The sequence below is a fragment of the Lampetra planeri genome, chromosome 64, assembly GCF_965212315.1.
Source record: "Lampetra planeri chromosome 64, kcLamPlan1.2.h2, whole genome shotgun sequence".
NCBI classification, from domain to species: domain Eukaryota; kingdom Metazoa; phylum Chordata; class Hyperoartia; order Petromyzontiformes; family Petromyzontidae; genus Lampetra; species Lampetra planeri.
In genome coordinates, this window is record NC_136170.1 from 748,819 (window position 1) to 760,489 (window position 11,671).

Below are 11,671 nucleotides of genomic sequence, written 5' to 3' on the forward strand. Positions count from 1 at the left end.
GTGTCAATCCCAGAGCCTCATAGAGCCAGACTAAGACTCCCTTAGGGTTCAGTGTTACTCCCAGAGACTCATAGAGCCAGACTAAGACTTCCTTTGGGTTCAGTGTTAATCGCAGAGACTCACAGAGCCAGACTAAGACTCCCTTAGGGTTCAGTGTGAATCGCAGAGACTCACAGAGCCAGACTAAGACTCCCTCAGGGTTCAGTGTGAATCGCAGAGGCTCATAGAGCCAGACTAAGACTCCCTCAAGGTTCAGTGTGAATCCCAGAGGCTCATAGAGCCAGACTAAGACTCCCTTAGGGTTCAGTGTGAATCCCAGAGGCTCATAGAGCCAGACTAAGACTCCCTTAGGGTTCAGTGTGAATCGCAGAGGCTCACAGAGCCAGACTAAGACTCCCTTTGGGTTCAGTGTGAATCCCAGAGGCTCATAGAGCCAGACTAAGACTACCTTAGGATTCAGTGTCAATCCCAGAGGCTGGTAGAGTCAGACTAAGACTCCCTTAGGGTTCAGTGTTAATCCCAGAGGCTCACAGAGCCAGACTAAGACTCCCATAGGGTTCAGTGTTAATCCCAGAGGCTCACAGAGCCAGACTAAGACTCCCTTAGGATTCAGTGTCAATCCCAGAGGCTGGTAGAGTCAGACTAAGACTCCCTTAGGATTCAGTGTCAATCCCAGAGGCTCACAGAGCCAGACTACGACTCCCTTAGGGTTCAGTGTGAATTCCAGAGGTTCATAGAGCCAGACGAAGCCGAGGGTTCAGTGTGAATTCAAAGGGATCAAAGGCACCACCACCACCACCACCGCAGCAGCAAAGTCTCCCCCCAATGGCTCAGTGTTCATTCAAGAGGCTCGTTCAGCCCTGAGACTCCGTGACGCGATGTATCCCCTGGGTCAACCCGGCGGAATGAAAAAATAAAGAATCGTCACCAACACACAGCGTCCCCTTCTCTCGCTCGCTCTCTCGCTCTCTCTCACGGAGGGCCGCGCGAGTGGTCGGGGTCAAACGCAGCCCTGGCAGACAGCAGAGGGGAGCGTTCTCAAAGTCGCTCCCTTTCACGAACGCTCCCCCCCCCCCCCATCTTCTTCTCTCCTCTGTCTCTCTCGAGTGAGACTGAGACAGAGACAAAGAGAGAGAGTCTGGCACGGGTCCCAGCGAGGCCCAAAGACAACCCCGGGTGGCGGGCCCCGGGTGGCCACGGAGACGCGTCCCGGCCGCGTCGAGGGCCGCACGCAGGCCGGAGCGACTGCCCCAAGAGAGGCCAAAGATCCCCCGTGTAGCCTTAACAGAGTGCTGGGGCAAGTGCTGCTAGCGATTAGCATCTACGCATACAAAGACAAAGATCCCCCGTGTAGCCTTAATATAGTGCTGGGGCAAGTGCTGTTAGCGAGTAGCACCTACGCACACAAAGACAAAGATCCCCCGTGTAGCCTTAATAGAATGCTGGGGCAAGTGCTGTGAACGAGTAGCACCTATGAACACAAAGACAAAGATCCCCCGTGTAGCCTTAATAGAGTGTTGGGGCAAGTGCTGTTAGCGATTAGCACCTATGAAGGCCGAAACGATACACGAGGGGGTAGGTGACCAACACCACGCCCGACCGCCTTTGTCTCCCCAGTGACGATGTTTACTACGCACCGCACCAGGTACTAATTTGCGGCTGAGTCGACCTAGGGGAGGCCCAGGACCGCTTCAGATAATCGTCACCAGTGTTGGCCGTGGGCAGGAATCGAACTTGGAGTGAGTAGGTGTAGCAGCTACTACACGTGTAGCAGCTACTACACGTGTAGCAGCTACTACACGTGTAGCAGCTACTACACGTGTAGCAGCTACTACACGTGTAGCAGCTACTACACGTGTAGCAGCTACTACACGTGTAGCAGCTACTACACGTGTAGCAGCTACTACACGTGTAGCAGCTACTACACGTGTAGCAGCTACTACACGTGTAGCAGCTACTACACGTGTAGCAGCTACTACACGTGTAGCAGCTACTACACGTGTAGCAGCCACGCAATGTAGTAGCCACACAATGTAGTAGCTACACGTGTAGTAGCTACACGTGTAGTAGCTACACGTGTAGTAGCTACACAATGTAGTAGCTACACAATGTAGTAGCCACACAATGTAGTAGCTACACAATGTAGTAGCTACACGTGTAGTAGCTACACAATGTAGTAGCTACACGTGTAGTAGCTACACAATGTTGTAGCTACACAATGTAGTAGCTACACAATGTAGTAGCTACACGTGTAGTAGCTACACAATGTAGTAGCTACACGTGTAGTAGCTACACAATGTAGTAGCTACACAATGTTGTAGCTACACAATGTAGTAGCTACACAATGTAGTAGCTACACGTGTAGTAGCTACACAATGTAGTAGCTACACAATGTAGTAGCTACACGTGTAGTAGCTACACAATGTAGTAGCTACACGTGTAGTAGCTACACAATGTAGTAGCTACACGTGTAGTAGCTACACAATGTAGTAGCTACACGTGTAGTAGCTACACAATGTAGTAGCTACACAATGTAGTAGCTACACGTGTAGTAGCTACACGTGTAGTAGCTACACAATGTAGTAGCTACACAGTGTAGTAGCTACACGTGTAGTAGCTACACGTGTAGTAGCTACACAATGTAGTAGCTACACAATGTAGTAGCTACACAATGTAGTAGCTACACAATGTAGTAGCTACACGTGTAGTAGCTACACAATGTAGTAGCTACACAATGTAGTAGCTACACAATGTAGTAGCTACACAATGTAGTAGCTACACAATGTAGTAGCTACACAATGTAGTAGCTACACGTGTAGTAGCTACACGTGTAGTAGCCACACAATGTAGTAGCTACAGGTGTAGTAGCTACACGTGTAGTAGCTACACAATGTTGTAGCTACACAATGTTGTAGCTACACAATGTAGTAGCTACACAATGTAGTAGCTACACGTGTAGTAGCTACACAATGTTGTAGCTACACAATGTTGTAGCTACACAATGTAGTAGCTACACGTGTAGTAGCTACACGTGTAGTAGCTACACGTGTAGTAGCTACACAATGTTGTAGCTACACAATGTAGTAGCTACACAATGTAGTAGCTACACGTGTAGTAGCTACACAATGTTGTAGCTACACAATGTAGTAGCTACACAATGTAGTAGCTACACGTGTAGTAGCTACACAATGTTGTAGCTACACAATGTAGTAGCTACACGTGTAGTAGCTACACGTGTAGTAGCTACACGTGTAGTAGCTACACGTGTAGTAGCTACACGTGTAGTAGCTACACAATGTAGTAGCTACACAATGTAGTAGCTACACAATGTAGTAGCTACACGTGTAGTAGCTACACGTGTAGTAGCTACACGTGTAGTAGCTACACGTGTAGTAGCTACACGTGTAGTAGCTACACGTGTAGTAGCTACACAATGTAGTAGCTACACAATGTAGTAGCTACACAATGTAGTAGCTACACAATGTAGTAGCTACACAATGTAGTAGCTACACAATGTAGTAGCTACACGTGTAGTAGCTACACGTGTAGTAGCTACACAATGTAGTAGCTACAACACGTGTAGTAGCTACTACACGTGTAGTAGCTACACGTGTTGTAGCTACCTACAACACGTGTAGCTACTACACGTGTTGTAGCTACACGTGTAGTAGCTACACAATGTAGTAGCTACAACACGTGTAGCTACTACACGTGTTGTAGCTACACGTGTAGTAGCTACACAATGTAGTAGCTACACGTGTAGTAGCTACACAATGTAGTAGCTACACAATGTAGTAGCTACACAATGTAGTAGCTACACAATGTAGTAGCTACACAATGTAGTAGCTACACGATGTAGTAGCTACACGTGTAGTAGCTACACAATGTAGTAGCTACACAATGTAGTAGCTACACGTGTAGTAGCTACACAATGTAGTAGCTACACAATGTAGTAGCTACACAATGTAGTAGCTACACGTGTAGTAGCTACACAATGTAGTAGCTACACGTGTAGTAGCTACACAATGTAGTAGCTACACAATGTAGTAGCTACACAATGTAGTAGCTACACAATGTAGTAGCTACACAATGTAGTAGCTACACGTGTAGTAGCTACACAATGTAGTAGCTACACGTGTAGTAGCTACACAATGTAGTAGCTACACAATGTAGTAGCTACACAATGTAGTAGCTACACGTGTAGTAGCTACACGTGTAGTAGCTACACAATGTAGTAGCTACACGTGTAGTAGCTACACAATGTAGTAGCTACACAATGTAGTAGCTACACAATGTAGTAGCTACACAATGTAGTAGCTACACAATGTAGTAGCTACACAATGTAGTAGCTACACAATGTAGTAGCTACACGTGTAGTAGCTACACAATGTAGTAGCTACACAATGTAGTAGCTACACGTGTAGTAGCTACACAATGTTGTAGCTACACAATGTAGTAGCTACACAATGTAGTAGCTACACAATGTAGTAGCTACACGTGTAGTAGCTACACAATGTAGTAGCTACACAATGTAGTAGCTACACAATGTAGTAGCTACACAATGTAGTAGCTACACAATGTAGTAGCTACACGTGTAGTAGCTACACAATGTAGTAGCTACACAATGTAGTAGCTACACAATGTAGTAGCTACACAATGTAGTAGCTACACAATGTAGTAGCTACACAATGTAGTAGCTACACAATGTAGTAGCTACACAATGTAGTAGCTACACATGTAGCTACTACGGGCCCCGCACTTTCAAGGGCCCCTCGCTAAATTATTTCAAGCTATCAACTCCGGTTCAGCGATTCTGCACTTGCTCTATTACTATAGTACTATACCGCCTTCGACTTTTACAAACGACCGGGCGTTTAACGTTAGCGATTTGTCGTATTATCTGGCCGTATAGCAAATGACAAAAATCAAATAACTTCACCACGCTCCGATTTAAAGCTTTCGTGACTGCAGGGATTCATCTTCTTGGTTCTTTCGGTAAAGTCACATAGAAGGAAGTAATAAAATAATAAAAATATTATGTTTTATTTTTATTATTTTATTACTTCCCTTCTACGTGACTTTACCGAAAGAACCAAGAAGATTCACCACGCTCGTTACCCTCCTGGTAACCATACTTCACCACGCTCGTTACCCTACTGGTAACCATACTTCACCACGCTAGTTACCCTACTGGTAACCATACTACACCACGCTAGTTACCCTACTGGTAACCATACTTCACCACGCTCGTTACCCTACTGGTAACCATACTTCACCACGCTCGTTACCCTACTGGTAACTATACTTCACCACGCTCGTTACCCTACTGGTAACCATACTTCACCACGCTCGTTACCCTACTGGTAACCATACTACACCACGCTCGTTACCCTCCTGGTAACCATACTTCACCACGATGGTTACCAGGGGTAACCATACTTCACCACGCTCGTTACCCTACTGGTAACCATACTTCACCACGCTAGTTACCCTACTGGTAACCATACTACACCACGCTCGTTACCCTACTGGTAACCATACTTCACCACGCTCGTTACCCTACTGGTAACCATACTACACCACGCTCGTTACCCTCCTGGTAACCATACACCACGCTTGGTTACCAGGGGTAACCATACTTCACCACGCTCGTTACCCTACTGGTAACCATACTTCACCACGCTAGTTACCCTACTGGTAACCATACTACACCACGCTTGGTTACCAGGAGTAACCATACTTCACCACGCTCGTTACCCTACTGGTAACCATACTTCACCACGCTAGTTACCCTACTGGTAACCATACTACACCACGCTTGGTTACCAGGGGTAACCATACTTCACCACGCTCGTTACCCTACTGGTAACCATACTTCACCACGTTCGTTACGCCCCCCCTGACCCCCCCCCCCGCCGAGCCGTGCCCCCCGGTGGAAATTCCACATTCCCATGGCGATGACCGTGAAAGAATTCCGGCAATCACAATTAGAGGGGCACGGTGGAATTCCTGGACCACGTGTCACGCGGGGGGAGGGGGGAGGGTGGGGGCTCGCACCCCCTCCCCCGGCCCCCTCCCTCGCCCCCCTCCCCCGCAGCCCCCACGACCTTGGATGACCCCAAAGTCTGCGCTGTGCCGGTGAAACGGCGCAGTTGCACCGCCTGCGCCCTCGATAGCTAAGGGGGGAGCCTTGGTCTGGCCCTATGAGCCTCTTGAATTAACACTGAACCCTGTGGGAGCCTTGGTCTGGCTCTATGAACATCTTGAATTAACACTGAACTCTGGGGGAGCCTTGGTCTGGCTCTATGAGCCTCTTGAATTAACACTGAACCCTGTGGGTGCCTTGGTCTGGCTCTATGAGCCTCTTGAATTAACATTGAACCCTGGGGGAGCCTTGGTCTGACTCTATGAGCCTCTTGAATTAACACTGAACCCTGGGGGAGCCTTGGTCTGGCTCTATGAGCATCTTGAATTAACACTGAACCCTGGGGGAGCCTTGGTCTGGCTCTATGAGCATCTAGAATTAACACTGAACCCTGGGGGAGCCTTGGTCTGGCTCTATGAGCATCTAGAATTAACACTGAACCCTGGGGGAGCCTTGGTCTGGCTCTATGAGCATCTAGAATTAACACTGAACCCTGGGGGAGCCTTGGTCTGGCTCTATGAGCCTCTTGAATTAACACTGAACCCTGTGGGAGCCTTAGTCTGGCTCTATGAGCCTCTTGAATTAACACTGAACCCTAGGGGAGCCTTGGTCTGGCTCTATGAGCCTCTTGAATTAACACTGAACCCTGTGGGAGCCTTGGTCTGGCTCTATGAGCCTCTTGAATTGACACTGAACCCTAGGGGAGCCTTGGTCTGGCCCTATGAGCCTCTTGAATTAACACTGAACCCTGGGGGAGCCTTGGTCTGGCTCTATGAGCCTCTAGAATTAACACTGAACCCTAGGGGAGCCTTGGTCTGGCTCTATGAGTCTCTTGAATTAACACTGAACCCTGTGGGAGCCTTGGTCTGGCTCTAGGAATCTCTTGAATTAACACTGAACCCTGTGGGAGCCTTGGTCTGGCTCTATGAGTCTCTTGAATTAACACTGAACCCTGAGGGAGCCTTAGTCGGAGACACTTTTCCCAGTCAGCGGCAGGTCTCTAATCCAGACCGCGTAGCCTCCTGAGATGATGAAGTTTAACGCGGCAACACCAGTAGCGGAACTCACTACAAATAAATTCATGCTGCCAGAAAACAGATGCCAAGTCCTGGACAGGTGTAAACCATTAGTGGATGGGTGGGTGGGTTACTGACTTGGCTGTGGGTGAGTCGGTGAGTGAGTGGGCCGGTGGGTGAGTGAGTGGGTGGGTGAGTGAGTGGGTGAGTGAGTGGGTGAGTGAGTGGGTGAGTGGGTGAGTGGGCGGATGAGTGGGTGTGTGAGTGAGTGGGTGGGTAAGTGGGTGAGTGGGTGGATGGGTGGGTGAGTGGGCGAGTGAGTGTGTGAGTGAGTCGATGGGTGAGTGGGTGGGTGAGTGGGGTGAGTGAATGGGTGGGTGAGTGAGTTAGTGAGTGAGTTAGTGAGTGGTGTGAGTGAGTGGGTGAATGAGTGGGTGGGTGAGTGGATGAGTGAGTGGGTGAATGTGTGAATGGGTGGGTGGGTGTGTTAGTGGGTGGGGTGGTGTGAATGGGTGGGTGGGTGTGTGAATGGGTGGGTGGGTGTGTGAATGTGTGAGTCTATGCTCAACCCTGTGCGGTCTCCTGTGATCGTAAGATTCCGCACAGCGACACACGTGTACCACATCTCGGTACAAATCAACTCCTGCTGCCACGCGAACCCAGGCGCAGATTTCCAGACTCTCTGTGTCAAAGATCAAAACCCCTGCCAGGTGGGCAACCCTCGAGTAACCGGTGCGATGTGTGAGAGCATCGGCACCGGGGAGACAAAGGCGGCCAGGCAAGGTTGCGAGTCCAGAAAACCCGGAGAGGTGGGCAACCCCCGAAGCAGGCGGCACTCATAGCCTGAGCCAACGCTGAGTCAGCGCCCGGAGTGGTGGTGGTGGTGGGGGGGGGGTGGTGGGGGTGGGGGGGGGGTGGGGGGTGGGTGGGGGGGGGTGGGGGGGTGGGGGTGGTGGTGGGGGGGGTGGGGGGGGGTGGGGGGTGGTGGTGGGGGGGGTGGGTGGTGGGGGGGGTGGTGGCGGTGGGGGGGGGGGTGGTGGCGGTGGGGGGGGGGTGGTGGCGGTGGGGGGGGGTGGTGGCGGTGGGGGGGGGGGGTGGGTGGGGGGTGGGGGTGGTGGTGGGGGGGGTGGTGGCGGTGGTGGGGGGGTGGTGGTGGGGGTGGAGGTGGTGGTGACGGGGGGGGCGGGGCTTTAAAACGATCCCCCGCTTCCTCACCAGCGCCCCGCCCCCTTGACGTCGGCCCGGGTAACGGCTTCAGGTAGCCCAGGTATGGGGGGGGGGGCACCCCTCTCTCCCCCTCCCTCACCTTCCCTCCCTCCCCATCTCTCTTCATCTCCCCCTCCCCCAGCACCTCCCGACAAAGTCACCCCTGGCGCTGCGTCAGCGTGAATCTCCGTGGCTCACAGAGCCAGACTCTGGCTCCCCTGGGGTTCAGTGTTAATCTCCGTGGCTCACAGAGCCAGACTCAGGCTCCCCTGGGGTTCAGTGTTAATCTCCGTGGCTCACAGAGCCAGACTCAGGCTCCCCTGGGGTTCAGTGTTAATCTCCGTGGCTCACAGAGCCAGACTCAGGCTCCCCTGGGGGTTTCAGTGTTAATCTCCGTGGCTCACAGAGCCAGACTCAGGCTCCCCTGGGGTTCAGTGTTAATCTCCGTGGGCTCACAGAGCCAGACTAAGACTCCCACAGGGTTCAGTGTTAATCTCCGTGGCTCATAGAGCCAGGGGACCCCCATGGGCTCTCATCTCCTTGCATAACCATGTTCACTCTCATCTACTACTGCGTTGCATAACCACGTCGGTGCTGTTTGTTACTGGACGTTTCACGTTGCGGCCCCCTCGAGTCTGTTACTCAGCAACTACCGCTGAAACGCAGCAGCAGCGCAGCAGGCAGGAGGAGGAAACTCGCGTCCGGGTGCAAATGTGCAGCGAGCATGTGCCGCGGTGTTCCCCCCGGGGCTTGCAGCAGCAGCAGCATCAGTCGCTGCTGCTGCCCGCCGCTGCTGCTGATGCTGCCCTCCTTTGACCCCCCCCGCTCAGACACCGCGGATCTCGTCCCGTAGGCACCACCACGCGCGCGACGTGATTGTACGTGTGTGTGGTGTACGTGTGTGTGTGTACGTGTGTGTGTGTACGTGTACTTGTGTGTGTGTACGGTGTGTGTGTGTACGTGTGTGTGTGTACTTGTGTGTGTACTTGTGTGTGTGTACGTGTGTGTGTGTACGTGTGTGTGTTCGTGTGTGTGTACGTGTGTACGTGTGTGTGTACGTGTGTGTGTACGTGTGTGTGTGTATACGTGTGTGTGTGTACGCGGTGTGTGTACGTGTGTGTGTACGTGTGTGTGTACGTACGTGTGTACGTGTGGGTACGTGTGGTGTACCCACAGACTCACACAGAGACCCACAGACTCACACAGAGACTCACAGACCTCACACAGAGACCCACAGACTCACACAGAGACTCACAGACTCACACAGAGACCCACAGACTCACACAGAGACCCACAGACTCACACAGAGACCCACAGACTCACAATGAGCTCGCTGTGTAATATTGATCAATCCCCGAGCCCGGCTTTAGAGTCGTCCTCTCTCAAGTTCTCGGACCGCTTTCCTGAGCCCCCCCCCCCCAGGGGAGGAGGCGCGGGGCCCGGGGCGTGTCGCCAGCCCAGACGGAGACGCAGTCGCGCGCTCACTCTCACTAGCAAGCAAGCAGCCTGCTGATCATCCTCATCATCATCCTCGTCGTCGTAATCATCATTGTTACCACTGCTGCTGCTGCTGTTACTGTTGTTGTTGTTTATTGGTGGGAGAGGGGGAGGTGGAGGGGGAGGCGATGGAGAGGGGGGGGGGGAGGGGGGGGTGAGGTGGTGGAGAGGGGGGGTGGAGGGGGGGATGGAGGGCGGGGGTGGAGGGGGGGGTGGTGGAGAGGGGGGGGTGGAGGGGGGGGTGGAGTGGAGGGTGGGGAGGTGATGGAGAGGGGGGGGTGGAGGGGGGGGGGGGGAGGGGGGGGGGAGGGTGGGGTGGGGGGGGGGTGGAGGAGGGGGAGGGGGGTGACGGGAAACGCCGCTTCCGGGTCCCCGAGCCCCGCGGGGAGTGGGGGAGGGGCCCTGCTGCTGGGGGGGGGCCCGGCACGCGACGCCGTGGGGGGGGCGGGGGTGGAAGGGGGGCGGGGGGGGGAGGATGGGGCAGGGCCCCTCCCCTCCCCTCCCCTCCCCCTCCCCGCGTCGCTCCGCGGGGCCCGGCTCGGCACTCGATTGTTTCCTGTAGCCGGGCCCGCAGGGACCCCGAAACACCGCAAACCACCACCACCATAAACCACCATAAACCACCACCACCAAAACCATCATCACTACCATCACTACCAAAACCACCACCATTATCCACCGAAACCATCACCCCCAAAAACCACCACCACCACAACAACAACAACGCCACAACAAAGCCACCACCTGGCACCACGTACAAGCCCAATACCGCCACCACAACCGCCACACGTCAGTAGCTCAACACGAGTGCTCGACACCGTCAGAGGTTAGCTCATCTACTGACCAGCCGCTCGACCACAGGTCACAGGTCAGCGGACCGGCGAGCCGGTCTCCTGGCGAGCCAGTGCAGTGGCTAGACAGTGCAGTGGCTAGGCAGTGTAGTGGCTAGGCAGTGTAGTGGCTAGACGTTCTAGTGGCTAGGCATTCTAGTCATCTAGTGGCTAGATATTCTAGTGGCTAGACATTCGATTCATCTAGTGGGTAGATAATGTATTGAGTAGCCGATCTCTTGGCTAGGCAGCCAGTGATAAAGTCCGTGTGCGTGTGCGAGGTCTCGAGTGCTGAGTACAGAGAGGGCGAGCCAGCTCACAGGGATACTACACGGCTCGAGTGAGTGGGTTTAGACACCAGCCAAGCCAGACAGCTAGCTAGACAGCCAGACAGACAGCTCACACAGACACACAACTTACTAGCCAAACAGGCAACTTACTAGCCAGACAGGCAACTTACTAGCCAGCTTACTAGCCAGACAGCTTACTAGCCAGACAGCGCACACAGACACACAACTTACTAGCCAAACAGGCAACTTACTAGCCAGACAGGCAACTTACTAGCCAGACAGGCAACTTACTAGCCAGACAGACAGACAGCTCACACAGACACACAACTTACTAGCCAGACACACAACTTACTAGCCAGACAAACAACTTACTAGCCAGACAAACAGACAGCTCACACAGACACACAACTTACTAGCCAGACAAACAACTTACTAGCCAGACAAACAGACAGCTCACACAGACACACAACTTACTAGCCAGACACACAACTTACTAGCCAGACAAACAGACAGCTCACACAGACACACAACTTACTAGCCAGACAGACAACTTACTAGCCAGACAAACAGACAGCTCACACAGACACACAACTTACTAGCCAGACAGACAGAAACACAACTTACTAGCCAGAGACAGACAGACAGTCCACCCCCCTAGCCATAGCTTACTAGACACACAGCACGCCC